This window comes from Schistocerca nitens, chromosome 3 (assembly GCF_023898315.1).
Source record: "Schistocerca nitens isolate TAMUIC-IGC-003100 chromosome 3, iqSchNite1.1, whole genome shotgun sequence".
NCBI classification, from domain to species: domain Eukaryota; kingdom Metazoa; phylum Arthropoda; class Insecta; order Orthoptera; family Acrididae; genus Schistocerca; species Schistocerca nitens.
The window spans coordinates 593,041,771-593,056,407 of record NC_064616.1 but is presented as its reverse complement, the minus strand read 5'-3'; the positions used below and the strand labels follow the sequence as shown (position 1 = coordinate 593,056,407).

At 45.6% G+C, this 14,637-nt stretch overlaps 1 pseudogene; it reads right to left on the bottom strand.

The window, feature by feature from the left end:
• LOC126249351 (AP-2 complex subunit mu-like) overlaps window positions 1-12,252 on the bottom strand; it is a 93,949-nt pseudogene extending 81,697 nt beyond the window's left edge.
• Between the last annotated feature and the right edge of the window lie 2,385 nt (window positions 12,253-14,637).

Here is a 14,637-nt window from a genome sequence, read left to right as displayed (position 1 = left end):
GTCAGCAGCGAGTCATCACAGCTGACATCACAGCTTATGGTATTGTGCGCTACAGCTCTTGCGAGCCCCATATTTCCTCCACAACAATACATTTCACTGCATTCCAAACATGACAGCCTCGACCGTACCTAGCAACGTTCTAACAGATAATTAATTATTCAAGTTGAGTAGATGCAGCTCTCAGCCATTCTGCCAAGTCAATAACAATCTTAAACTTTGTATAGAAATTTCATTAGCGAATACTATCCTTAAGAGGTAACTTCACATTCCGAAAAGAACCTGGAAATGACTTGTTCAGTTCATAACTAAAAGTGCCATTGTGATTTCTCAGAATTTTTGCGAAATAAATAATAATTTTCGTTAGTTTCATGTTTTTCTTACACTAAATAGCACTACTCCAGTACCCAAGTATCCCTCTAGTTATGTAAGAAATTTTGTGAATTTTTGTGTCATTTCCTAACAGTGGACGACTCCAGAAGATATTTATTGTTGAAAGTTTTTGGTTGGCTCTGAGCACTATGGGACTTAACATATGAGGTCATCAGTCCCCTAGAACTTAGAACTACTTAAACCTAAGTAACCTAAGGACATCACACACATCCATGCCCAAAGCAGGATTCGAACCTGCGACCGTAGCAGTCGCGCGGTTCCAGACTGAAGCCCCTAGAACCCCTCGGCCACCGCGGTCGGCAAAGTTTTTCAGGCATTTCTTTTTAGAACGTTAGGAGCGTCTGTCTGACTTCTGTAGTAGTGTGAGGGTGGAAATTGCATCTTGCAGGAGCCACAGGGTAAAGGGTACATCTCAGATTAATCCGTTGCGCAGAATGACAGAATAGCACCCATACGCTCACAACTATAACGCTCCTCAAACTACTCTAGCAAGGTTCTTGCTCCGAGACAAGGACAATTATACAGCTGAAAGATGACATCGCTATCGGGGAAGACACCAAGCAAAAGGGGATGCAGGTGGGTCGCAGCTGTCAGCGTGTCTTCGATTACTATCACAGATCCCATGAAAGCGCAAAAGAATGTCTGTCATAGCACAATACTGCTCCCACCAGCCTGCGTGCGTGGCTCGCTGCACGTTTCTAACCGCCGTTCACCTCGATAACGGTGTTTGTGTAGACGACCATCGACCTAGTGTAGCAAAAATGTGATTCACCCGAAGAGCCGACATGTTTCCATTGGCCGAATTCCGATGGTCCCATGCCCACTGCAATCGTAATTGACGATGTCGGTGGCTCAACATGTGAACACGTAGGGATGGTCTGCTGTGGAGCTCCATGTTCAACAATCTATGACGAACGGTGTGTTCCGAAATGCTGTGCGTGCACCAGCATTGTGCTCTTACGGCATACATGCCGCAGATCACCATCTATCCTACTTTACAGAGCAGACAATCCTCCAAAACCCACATTCTGTGAAGAGTCGTGGACGGCCAACCAATTAATGCCTAGTGGCAGTTTCACTGTCCTTCTACCTCTTTCCGTAGGTGCTCAAGACAGTAGCACGTGAACATTCGACCAGTTTCGCTGTTTTCGAGATACTCGTTCACAGGATCTGCGTAATAATAATCTGCCCTTTGTCAAAGTCGCTTATCTCAATGGAGTTCCCCATGTTCGTCAGGATAGAGGTCAGGAGCTGAGGGCGTTGTAAAATGAAAAGTAATGTAGTGGAATGGACCCAGTTTATTCCTGTAACGATGATACATTGGTGCCTACGTAGGGCTGAGCAGCGCCAAGAGAGGTTGCCGTCTGCTCATCAGAGAGGCAGAGGCTAGAGGAGCGACTACTCGGGGCCGAGGTCTGAAGCTTTGAGAGCGCGGAGCTGTTTCCAAGCCGCCCTCGCCGCTCCCGGCCGCGTCCCCACGTGATCACACGATTAGTCTCTGATTGGAGGATTGATTCCGCCAACGCGCCTTGCTAGTAGCGTACCCCCGTCAGCGCAACCAACCCGTGGGACTTGAGTCTGACCGAGGAGCACGTGGCAGGAATGTGCCGACCGTGGTCTTCCGGCCAGCACCTTCCACCACAGTATGCCCAAGCCGGCTACGACCGAACATTATGCATGGAAAATTTATTTAATAAAATTTTGTCGGCAATGATCCCTCTTGGGGGTTCTCCTCCCTGCACATCCTTTTCCCTTCCGAAGAAGGCTCTCTGGATGAAAATGAATGAGCTTATTCTAATTGATTATTCCATTTAAAAAATATATGATCATTATGAAGGGTCCCAGAAATTAACATCCATAACATAGTGATATCAATATGTGCAAAAGTTACAAAGTGGCCTGAAGGACCTGAAGGAAGGCTCTTGAATAACAAACTTGTGAAGTTGGTGCGACGGCAGTGGGGTGGCGCCTTGCTGTGAGTGTGTGTCGGCGGTATCAGTGGTGGTGGGTACCCAGGCGATGATGAGGGGCACCGGAGCACAGCACACTGAAACACTCCACCCTCGTGGGGGTGAGAGAATGCTCCCAGGCCTAACAGTCACAAGGGGGTTTTTCCCCGTAATATTACTTTGAGTTCTTAAATCTAGGATTACAATGGTAATTGCCCAAGTGGGTGAATGAGAACATTACAAAATGACAAAAATTTAAAGAGAAAACAAAATGACTTACATGAGGGTTAAGACTCGACAGTTAAATTGTGATTCCATAGACTTTACATAGAAATACAAATCCATTACAAAATTAGTTCATTGACCTGACACCTAGACTACAACTTAATTCTAAGGGGGGGGGGGGGGGGGTCATGCCTGATCGCATGCACCAAGGTTGGCAGGTAGTTTCAGGTGTGATATTCACCTTCAGGTTGTGGGGGTGGAACTACTTCTCGGAAGGAAGTGAAACATTTGCAAAACCCTCTTTTACAGAGTATCCAGGATACTATAATCAGAATCATTACAATGATGATTACCGAACCAGCGCTGGATAATACAACGGTGGTTAATCGCTTGGTTTGGTGCCAATCGGCAATATGTGAGGCCACTCGGTCAAGAGCAACTTGGTTGTGTTCCTGGGTAAGGAGTTGATTGATCGATTGGAGTAGATCTGAATCATTGGTATTCGGTAAATTCTTTAGCTTCTCATGGTGATGGAGTTTAAAAGAGAGTTCAGGAAGGTATAAGGTAAATGTGGGAATGGTGACATGAAAGGTGGAGTGCAATATTTATTGAGCTGATATCCTCATAGAAGCAGCGTATACGTCACATCTTGAACTATTATACACTAGGCCACTATTATTCAGTGTTACCCGGTACGATTCAGTCTCTGACATTGAACGGTGGCACACCAGAGTGGCGGTGACAGTCTGTGGAACAGCGAACAGAAAACTGTTGCCAACAGGCTGAATTATTGGTTGACGAAGTGAGACTAGAACACGAGGACATGGAGGTGCAGTAGTTTCAGCTAAAAACAGTGACATCTCGCACTCAGTAGTGTTAGTGTGTAAAATTAGCGTGGAGCATAAGTAATGTGTTGTATGGAAGCAACTGGATAGTTCAGCGCGAGAGAGATTGGCGTGAGTTTGTCGATCCCGACTAACTATTAAAAATTCTTGAGTCTGCCAAACAACATGGTGGTGAAGGGTAGCCCAAGAGACTGGAAAAGTGTATATTTGATAGCACTCGTATTCGCAATTTGCGCACGTGATTGGCAACCTCATTCGCATCCGAATACCGTCAGAATTACGGGTAAGTCGGACCTCCAACGCAGCATAGTAAAAGGGGAGGTTGCTTTCCCGCACGGCATAAAGCATTTGTTTAGGGGCCAAAATTTGCGACGACACATTGTGTAGGATGTGCAAGAGGGGCTCTGAGGGTAACAGATGTGGACTGAGCTTTCCTTGCAGTCCGAGTTGAATGGCCGAGTATAACATGTGCACGTGTAACTGTGCTGTGTGTATATTAAATAAAAGAATCTGCGTGGTCTTCACAATGTCCAATGTGATAGTCAGATTACGTAATCCCGAGCGAAGATGATTCCACTCTTGGTTAAAGGATCGTTCAAGTGCACGATAGTGTCGTGTTAATCTGTCGGCTACAACTTGTATTTGTCTAGTTGTGGCTAACAGGTTATTCTCAAGATGTGTCAGGCGCACCTGTTGATGTACCAACACTTCGTGATTAACTTGTGTTTCCGAAAGCGCTTGCTGTGTGTCCAAATCCCAGCGTTTTGCGTCTACTTCGTCAGGAATCCGAAAGACAGATTTTAATAATGTACCTCCAACGGGCAACCAGGCTCGTTTGAAACGAGGCCGTGGTACTGCATCCCTAATACTGTTCAATTGACTTCGAAGGTTCAAATGGTTCAAATGGCTTTGAGCACTATGGGACTCAACTGCTGTGGTCATCAGTCCCCTAGAACTTAGAACTATCTAAACCTAACTAACCTAAGGACATCACACACATCCATGCCCGAGGCAGGATTCGAACCTGCGACCGTAGCAGTCGCACGGTTCCGGACAGCGCGCCTAGAACCGCTAGACCACCGCGGCCGGCTGACTTCGAAGGGTTGAAATAATTATAGTCACTTCCCACAAAGATCGGAGAAACTCATGTTCCTTCGTCTGCGTCAAGAAGGTTTCATATTTTGACAATTGCTGAGCTGTATCATATAAAGCACGGTCTTCCTCTTCTAATAATGTTAACTTGACATCAGCTAACACAATAGCATAATGTGGAGTATGCACCAGATTATGACGACGTCCAAAAAGCACGCCAGATGTGGAAGGGTAGACGTGAAATGGAGGCGCCTTAACGGCGACGACGACAACCATTGAGATTAACATGCTTCCCATTGCGGATGATAAATTGACAGCCATTTGAACGGAGGTTGCTTTCGGCTTCCAATATTGATAACGGTCGACTGCGAGAGAAAGTATTAGTGACCCTACAAGTAAAAATTTCCTGGCTTACTTGATGAGTAATTCAGAGGTGACAGAAGGGGTACAACGTTGTAGCAATAATTGCCTGGCAAGTAGCGACGATGGACCAGTTCAGTCACGCTTACTGATGAAGAAGGCCACGAAGTAGAATCACGGCAGGCAACCAACAGTTTGGCAGCCGTGGGGGTAGCAATGCGGCAAGACAATGGTGTAATTCAACACTGAGTATCCGCTGATCAATCACGCGTCGGCAAAAAAGACACTGAACGCGGAGGCAGTACTACACAGCGCAGACTAAGCGTAACTCGCTGGAAAAAATTTTTCAACCTGCTATGGGACGAAGGCCAAGTGTCGTTAATGAATTTGAGATTTTGTACGAAGAAAGTTTTTTTTAATGAATAAAATGAGAAGGAATCCTGTGATCGCGGTGTAAACCTGCACAGCCTAGGCACCTCCCACGCATTGGCCACTACGCAGGGGCACCAACCCCGCTAAGGCTCGACACGGCGAGACAGGTGAAGTACTTCATAAATTTTAGAAATAATATTGAGTGGTTTTTCAGCTGTAGAAAACCCGAATGAGGGTAGGTCAACTCAAGTTAACTCAATAATCATAGGATCTTTACTTACAGAAGTGGTCAATAGAGAGATTAACTGTACTGAAGTCGTAAATGAATGTTAGCGAGAGCGAGTCTTTTGCTCGTTAATACAGAGGCTGGGCGTGAAGCAGAGGAGGCGGCGCAGCGCAGCTTTATCAGCGATGAGCCGGCAGAGTGCTGAGCTCAGATAACAGCGTCGGAGAGCGCTAGTGGCTCTGCGTCCGAGACCAGGACATTGTAAGTGCAACTTAAAAGTAACAGTTTATTGCAATGCAATAATAAACGAATAGCTGATGTCACAAAGACGTTTGATTCCATTTTAACAGAAAAACTGAAGTGTTCAACAGGTAAATTGATTACGTTGTTGATTAAAAGAAACTGCTACTGAACATAACGTACATACGTACGTACTTCCCTTTCCCCTTCCGAAGAGCGGAGGGCATAAACGATAAAAGCCTTGTTCATGTACTTATTATATGACAATAGAGGTCTGGTAACATCAACAAGTTACACCAAGGTAGTGTGGATATGAACAGTGTGAGTGTGTTGTAAGTTGTTATTGGGCGTATGAAGTGTTGTGTAAATGTGTGACTAATGGTAGCTGATGGCGGATACGAATTGAAGGCCAATAGGTGCTATCAGAGATACTTCCAGTCGAGAAACAATGAAAATTAAAAGGGAATACCGAATATGACACAAAGATAACGTATAACCATGAAGTGTACTAACATTAATCATAACTATAAATTGATAACAATAAAACATGACATTGAAGTAATAATAATTGACAAGAAATAAAATAAAGGGAATATTTCCCGAACATAAACTTCTGAATCGGAAACGAAATCCGTCAGGGGATGTTGTTTTTTAGTCGCTTGACGAAGTGCATAAGGGACTACGTCAATAGAATCCGACAGTGTGTGTATATAACAACATTGTTCTTAAAAGTGCATTTTGCACTGTCAGATGCTGAAAAGCAACGAATCCGTTCAGCAACGAAAAAGGCTGCCATTTTGGGAACGGTATCTGAATCTTTGGCAGAATCCGATGATTTTGCAATGGAATTGCCATGTAGAAGAAAGTGGCGTTGTATAAAATGTAATAAAAGAGCGTCTGGGGCTCAGTTCATTTGTGGTTGAGTGCCAAAGGCGTAGTGTGAGCGCAAATTGTCTCGCGGTAATTGATGTATGAATTGTTTTGTGGTCAACCGAGGAGCCTAGGATTCGGTGACGTGTAAGTACAAGTTCGCGGTGCGAATGAGCTACCTGCGAGTGACTCGACTAATAAGTTCAGCAGTGCATTAGTGCAATCTGCAGACTTGGATTGATGATTATATAATTTGCAGGGCAATGGAGCAACCTGCGGACAGTGCTAAGGCAACCTGTCTAATAATTGAGGGGTAGGCAGTGCATTGGAGCTATCTGCGATACCGTGGTTCAGCGGGCCTAAGGGCGTCCGTCTGACTTAATAAGAATTAGTGTAGGCACATGGGTTTCCTGCGATACACGGAATAAAAGTATCAGCGGCGTTATTAGCGACCTGCTGTACTAGGAAAATGTCGACTGTTCAAGCAATAAAAATAGCTCTGAAGCTAGAATAGCATACATGCATAAATAGCGTCACTTTTTGTGCGCGCAGTACATAACACTACATAAAATGAAAATCATGAACTATAAATCACTAGCGCTAGCATAATGACATAATTAAACACAATGACATATATTGACAGGAAAATAAAAACACAATGATGTATAATAATAACGCTGTAAGTAGTCGGAACGCTCAACGTTAACATGTAACACTGACCACCTGGGGCTGGCTGCTAGGCTGCGTGTGTGTTAGTTTTAAAACTGACGATAACAAATTGAACTGAAAGGACAACTAGGCACAGATCCCGTAGCGCTTACATCACCGGATAATTAGAGGCAAAGTACGTATCTCACAATGGATCATCGGCCGATATTTTGGGGCAAGACTGCAACAAGGGAGAGCAATATCTCGGTGTAAATGGGTGGTAAGATTAAAAGACCGGTACTGTCGGAAGAGGGTACCTAACATGTTGTAGGGGCCTCCTCATCAACAGAAGAAGGAAAACAGGATAGAACAATGACCACGGCGGTAGAGTAAAATAAATGGGGAGGGCAAAAATAACTGCGTAGCAACCAAGGAACAATCGCCCACCGATATACGGCAGCCCGGTCGATTGGTCGTTTGTGCCTCGTCAGTAGCGTGAAAAACCCGTGGCATTGCAATGGTTTGCCCATATCTGGCCTTGTCCAAGGAAGATAACGTTAAATGTCCTCATAGTTCGATGTGTAAGAGGGTTAGGGCTGTAGTTTGTAGCTTATACAATGAATCAAAGCAGTAGTGAAACTTCGCTTATAGGATTGGCAGACTAATGTATGCAGAATAATGTAAATCGTTAAGAACTTCGTGTGATTTATCCGGCTAATGTGAAACAAAACAAGGAAGAGAATTTAAACAATGAATCACATCTACTTAATATTTATGTTAAGATTCATTGGGATGTTTGAATGAATTTTGTTTGCCGTGTCTTCCGGCTGCATGAAAGAAACCAGCTTGGAGCTGTTAGCGAGCGCGCAGCGCACGCGTAGGTGCGGAGTAGGCACCGGCACGCCAGCGGTTATGTGAGACGGCGTGTAGCCGCGAGAGACCGGCCGCTACTGCAGCGACAAATATCACGCGCTTAGCATGTACAAGAAATAACGATGAATTAGAAATTGCTAATTATCTAGAATAAGACTTTTTTAAAAAAAGGCTGTTAGTTATATAAAATGATGGTAAATGCATTGTAGTCTGTCATACACGGAGGATAGGGCAGTAATTTGCGGTTTGTTTTTGTAACTACTCGGACGCGCCGCGTGTTGAGACGCTGGAGGCGGCAGCGCACGTGGTGATAAGATACGTCATCTCTTACTGGCTGAGAAAAAATGATGGCCGCTGGCCAGTTCTTGGCGAGGAGATGGGACAGCGCTGAAGAGAGGAAGGGAGGCGACAGCTGATGTGTTGCCCCGCCAACAGCTGGTCCCGTAAACAAAACGTACGAGGCGTATGCATTTCAAGTCCTGGCTTTATCTGTTCCGATTACTTACGATTAGCTGCAGCAAATACAGAACTACGACATATAGTACAATACACTAGACGTCAACGTAACAAGTATTAAGAAAAGCTCGGAGTAAAAATACTCCACATGTACTGGTTTGCCAAATAGATGGCAATAAAGGACATTGAAGAATATTATTCGGAGTTAGCAGCCGCGGTACTGCCAACACCAAGTGTAATGGTTGCATTTGAAGCAAGTCAGTTGCGTGACGTCTAATGCGTGGCATTGCTTGCAAAACATAAAACATAATCATACATATAAAAATGAGCAAAAATACATGACAGGACTGGAAATTGACAATTGAGAATGGCTGGGAACACCGTGGTGGCCAGGCACGTCTTGCTTCCAAGTCCCTGGAGAAAATGACTTAAACTAAGCTGCAATAAAACATAACATAAAACTCTAATTAGGCGTTATTAATCAGGCGACCTCAACCCATAAGGGTGTCGATTCCGCAAAGGGTATCTACAACCCTGTGGAGGTAATCTCCTCCGTTTTTTCTTTCGTCTTTGTCCCACTTGAGGTGGAGGTGACACAGGCGGATCGGGGGCTGCGACCTGTTGTGGTGACACAGCCCTACCGTGGTAAGGTTGCAGGCGGTCAAAGTGCACTATCACCGTACGATCGGTTAATTGCAGTTCTGCATTGACTGGTGTGGTCAACCGTACAATCCGATACTGGCCTTCAAAGCGGGGAGAGAACTTTTTAGTTCGTCCCTTTTTGATTGCCGGGTTTCGTAGTAACACTAAATCACCTGTTTGATAAGTCGGTAAAACGGCATTTTTGTTCTGCCTGTGCGACTGTTTATTAGTAGCTTTGATATTATTCCACTTTACCTTATACCAGATCGCTTTTAGCCGGCGGGCTAAACCTTTTACTTCTTTTATTTATACACCTTGAGGTAGTTTGTCTATTTCGAACGGCGAATTCATCGGCCGTCCAAACACAGCTTCGTAAGGATTCATGTATTCGGGTGTTGTATGCAGAAGAAATATACGGTACATATCTGTCCCAATCAGCGTGTGTTTTTGCAACATAATAGGATAACATTTTACAAATTGTACGGTGTACGCGTTCAACGCGACCGTTGGTTTTAGGATGGAAGGGAGTTGTACGCCAGTTTTTGATTCTTAACAATTTACAAACTTGTACAAATGAAGCAGACATGAAATTGGTTCCTTGATCCGTTAAAATGCATCAGGACTTCCAAAAGGTAGTATCACACGATTTACAAACTCTCTCGCCACAGTTTCAGCTGTCATGTCGGGGATGGAAACCAAAATTAGATAACGTGAAAAGTGATCAATAACAGACAAAAATGTATTTGTTACCTTGTTGCGACTGTGGAAAAGGACCTTGGAAATCTAAAGCAAGAATTTCGAAGGGTGAAAATGCCTGAGGAAGTGTTTGCAACGGAACTCGCGGATGCCTATTTTGTGCTCGTTGTGCACACGGCAGGCAAGATCTTACATACCTGTCCACGTCACGTTGTCGGTACTGCCACCAATAACGTGTCGCAATTCGAGCATTCGTAGCACGTTTGCCGCTGTGACATGCTTGGATTGTATCATGGCATTGCCGTATTATACGTTGCTGCAAGCATTTCGGTATTACCAAACGATTTCCATGGGGAGTTCTTCGATACAAAAGGTCGTCTATTACTTCAAATTCTGGCAAGGTGGCGTATCTTTGACATTGAACGTCCACCTGCTGTGCTTCTTTTAACTCTTCAATTGATACCTCATCTGATTGAATGACACGCACTTTTCTACTTAACCGACCAGGCTTGTGCCGAACTTCAAAATCATATTCTGACAGTTTCATGGCCCAGCGCATATGTTTGCTGCTAGGGTCTTTAAGATTCAATAACCACTGCAGAGCAGAGTGATCAGTAAGAACTGTAAACTTGCGACCATAAAGGTAACATCTAAAATAATTAATTCCAAAAAGAAGGGCAAGCAATTCCTTTTCTGTAGTACTGTAATTAGTTTCTGCTTTATTCAGTTGACGAGAGGCATACCCAACGGGTTTTTCCTCACCATCTTGCACTTGGCTTAGGACACATCCTACAGCAAAATCAGATGCGTCACAAGATAAAATAAGAGGTTCAGCGAAGTCTGGGTAAACAAGTAGAGGTGAACTAGTTAAAATAGTTTTCACTGTTTGAAAGGCGGTCGAACATTCATCCGTCCAAACAAAAGGAGTATCCTTTTTCAACAATTTAGTAAGTGGTTTGGTAATAGTAGCATAATCTTTAACAAAACGGCGGTAATAATTTGCAAGGCCAAGGAAGGATTGTAATTCCTTTAAATTTGTTGGAATAGGAAAAGTGTCTACTGCTTCAGTTAATCGTGGATCTGGCTTGACTCCGCTGAAACTGATGACATGACCTAAATACCGCACTTGTGATTGAGCAAAAGAACATTTTTCTAATTTTAAGCTTAAATTAGCATTTTGTAATCGCATCAGTACACTGCGTAGATGTTCAGCATGTTCAGCAATGGATTTTGAAAATATAATTATATCATCAAGATACGCAAGGCACATAGTAGGTTTCAACCCACGTAATAGCAGATCTGCAAATCGCTGAAAGGTTGCTGGAGCGTTGCGAAGCCCGAAAGGCATACTTAAGAATTCATATAAGCCACCAGGAACTACAAAAGCTGTCTTAGCTCGATCTTGAGGAGCAATTGGAATTTGATGATACCCACTGCGCATGTCTAATGTTGTGAAGCACTGGCAATTGCCCAGACGATCGAGTGTTTCATCGATCCGGGGTAATGGATAATGATCTGGAGTAGTAACTTTGTTTACTGCTCGCATGTCTACACAGAGACGATAGGATTTTTCTCCGTCTATAGATTTCTTTGGAACGACTACAATTGGGCTAGACCACGCACCAGAAGAGGGTTGTATTATTCCTGCTTCTAGTTGCTGTTGTATAGTTTCCTCTACCACTGACTGAAGATGGTAGGGAATTCGGTACCCGTTTTGAGCTATTGGCCTAGCATTTCCGGTTGGAATCTCATGTTGGATTAGATCTGTTGGTAGTAAATATTTCCTGTCTTCAAACAACCATGAATACTCATTCAATACTTCATTTATTAGCTTTTGTTCATGCAATGGGAGGTGACTAAGCTTAGCTTTAAACTTATCTGTCAGATGTGACGTGATTGTCAAAAAGTGTTGAGAGGCGGCAGCAGTCTTTTTCTTTTTCAGAGAAAGGGTTCTCATTGGCAACTCATCTTGTGTGATAACCTGTAAGCTGGCTAATACTGTACCACGCGGTATTAAAGCTTGCTTGTGACTAAAATTGTCTAAACACACGGGTACGCAATTTTCTTTCTGTACTTGCTGCGCTTTGCACAGGCTACGTTTTACGTGGACCTGCATCTGGTCAAGAGTTTCATTCTGGCAGAGTGGATCTACCAAGAAATGAACCTCTTCGGATTCACGTATCCCGACAGGCACCCAAAGGATCTGTCGAGACCAACACCACTGATATGGTACCGCGGCGGTTGCAATGTTCTTTTATCTCTCTTCGATAAAAATGCCAAGCTGATCTGTGCGCCTGTACGGATGGAAGCTCTGCGCCTGGTTGGGCTGGCTGTAGTTGCCTCCTCTCTGTGGTCCTGGTCCCGGCATAGTGAAACCTGATGGCAGCTGTTGCGTTGAGTTCATGTTGGACTCCACAGAATATGCTTTTACGATGGAGGTTGTACGGAACTGGCGCACGGATTACGACATCATCCTGGGAAGTGACTTTCTGCGTCATTTCCAGGGGGTTATTGACTATAGGTTAAATACCGTCAAATTCGGCGACAACGTGCACCGTTTTGGACGTGACTGCACGTTGCGGGCGAGCGGAACTGGGAAAAAAGGATCCGTTTCCCAAGTTTCGGAGTCTCCCGTAACGATGCTAAAAGCCGATAATCCCGTGGAGATACCAGAAGGCACAGGAAAGATCCTTTGGGTGCCTGTCGGGATACGTGAATCCGAAGAGGTTCATTTCTTGGTAGATCCACTCACCTCCATATTGGCTTTCTTTCCAGAGAAAGCCATTTTGAGGTGAGGTGTTTGTTAGACGTAGAAGCACTAAAAGAGGAGCTTTATTAAGGACTGAGTTCCGTACAAAACATGAAAATGAAGACAGAAGTGGATAACGACGATAAAGGGAAACTGTTCGTTGGTGGTTTGAGCTGGGAAACAACACAAGAGAATCTCCAGAGGTACTTCTCACGTTATGGGGAAGTGATTGATTGTGTTGTTATGAAAAACAGTGAATCTGGTCGCTGTAGAGGATTTGGGTTTGTTACCTTCTCTGATCCAGCAAATGTATCTCTAGTGCTTCAGAATGGACCACATCTGTTGGATGGCAGAACACTTCTGACACCACTTGTTCGTCAGGATAGAGGTCAGGAGCGGAGGGCGTTGTAAAATGAAAAGTAATGAAGTGGAATGGACCCAGTTTATTCCTGTAACGATGATACATTGGTGCCTACGTAGGGCTGAGCAGCCCCAAGAGGGGTTGCCGTCTGCTCATCAGAGAGGCAGAGGCTAGAGGAGCGACTACTCGGGGCCGAGGTCTGAAGCGTTGAGAGCGCGGAGCTGTTTCCAAGCCGCCCTCGCCGCTCCCGGCCGCGTCCCCACGTGATCACACGATTAGTCTCTGACTGGAGGATTGATTCCGCCAACGCGCCTTGCTAGTAGCGTACCCCCGTCAGCGCAACCAACCCGTGGGACTTGAGTCTGACCGAGGAGCACGTGGCAGGAATGTGCCGACCATGGTCTTCCGGCCAGCACCTTCCACCACAGTATGCACAGGGACTGCAACTGCTGTGTTCGGATGCAGGCTGAATTGGCATCCCTTCGCTCCCAGCTTCAGGCAGTGTTGGCTTCGGTCACACAGCTTGAGGCTGTTGCCAATGGGCATCACTGTGGGGGTCCGGATGGGGGTTTGTCGGGGACGGCCAGCTCGTCCCACGCATCCCCCGATCGGACTACGGCTGTGGCTGCCCGGGACACTGCCCACATTGAGGCTGATCCCTCACCTGTGGTAGAGTGGGAGGTCATCTCGAGGTGTGGCAGGGGGCGAAAGACATTCCGGAGGGCTGAACGGAAGGCCTCTCCAGTTTGTCTGACGAACCGGTTTCAGGCTTTGTCTCCGGCTGATACTGATGTTCGGCCGGAGATGGCTGCTTGTCCTATTCCAGAGGTTGCCCCTCAGTCTGCAAGACTGGGCTTACTGGTAGTTGGGAGCTCCAACGTCAGGCGCGTAATGGGGCTTCTTAGGGATATGGCAGCAAGAGAGGGGAAGAAAACCAATGTGCACTCCGTGTGCATACCGGGAGGAGTCATTCCAGATGTTGAAAGGGTCCTTCCGGATGCCATGAAGGGTACAGGGTGCACCCAACTGCAGGTGGTCGCTCATGTCGGCACCAATGATGTGTGTCGCTATGGATCGGAGGAAATCCTCTCTGGCTTCCGGCGGCTATCTGATTTGGTGAAGACTGCCAGTCTCGCTAGCGGGATGAAAGCCGAGCTCACCATCTGCAGCATCGTCGACAGGAGTGACTGCGGACCTTTGGTACAGAGCCGAGTGGAGTGTCTGAATCAGAGGCTGAGACGGTTCTGCGACCGTGTGGGCTGCTGATTCCTCGACTTGCGCCATAGGGTGGTCGGGTTTCGGGTTCCGCTGGATAGGTCAGGAGTCCACTACACGCAGCAAGCGGCTACACGGGTAGCAGGGGTTGTGTGGCGTGGACTGGGCGGTTTTTTAGGTTAGATGGCCTCGGGCAAGTACAGAAAGGGCAATAGCCTCAAAGGGTGCGGGGCAAAGTCAGGACATGCGGGGACCAAGCAGCAATCGGTATTGTAATTGTAAACTGTCGAAGCTGCATTGGTAAAGTACCGGAACTTCAAGCGCTGATAGAAAGCACCGAAGCTGAAATCGTTATAGGTGCAGAAAGCTGACTGAAGCCAGAGATAAATTCTGCCGAAATTTTTACAAAGGCACGGACGGTGTTTAGA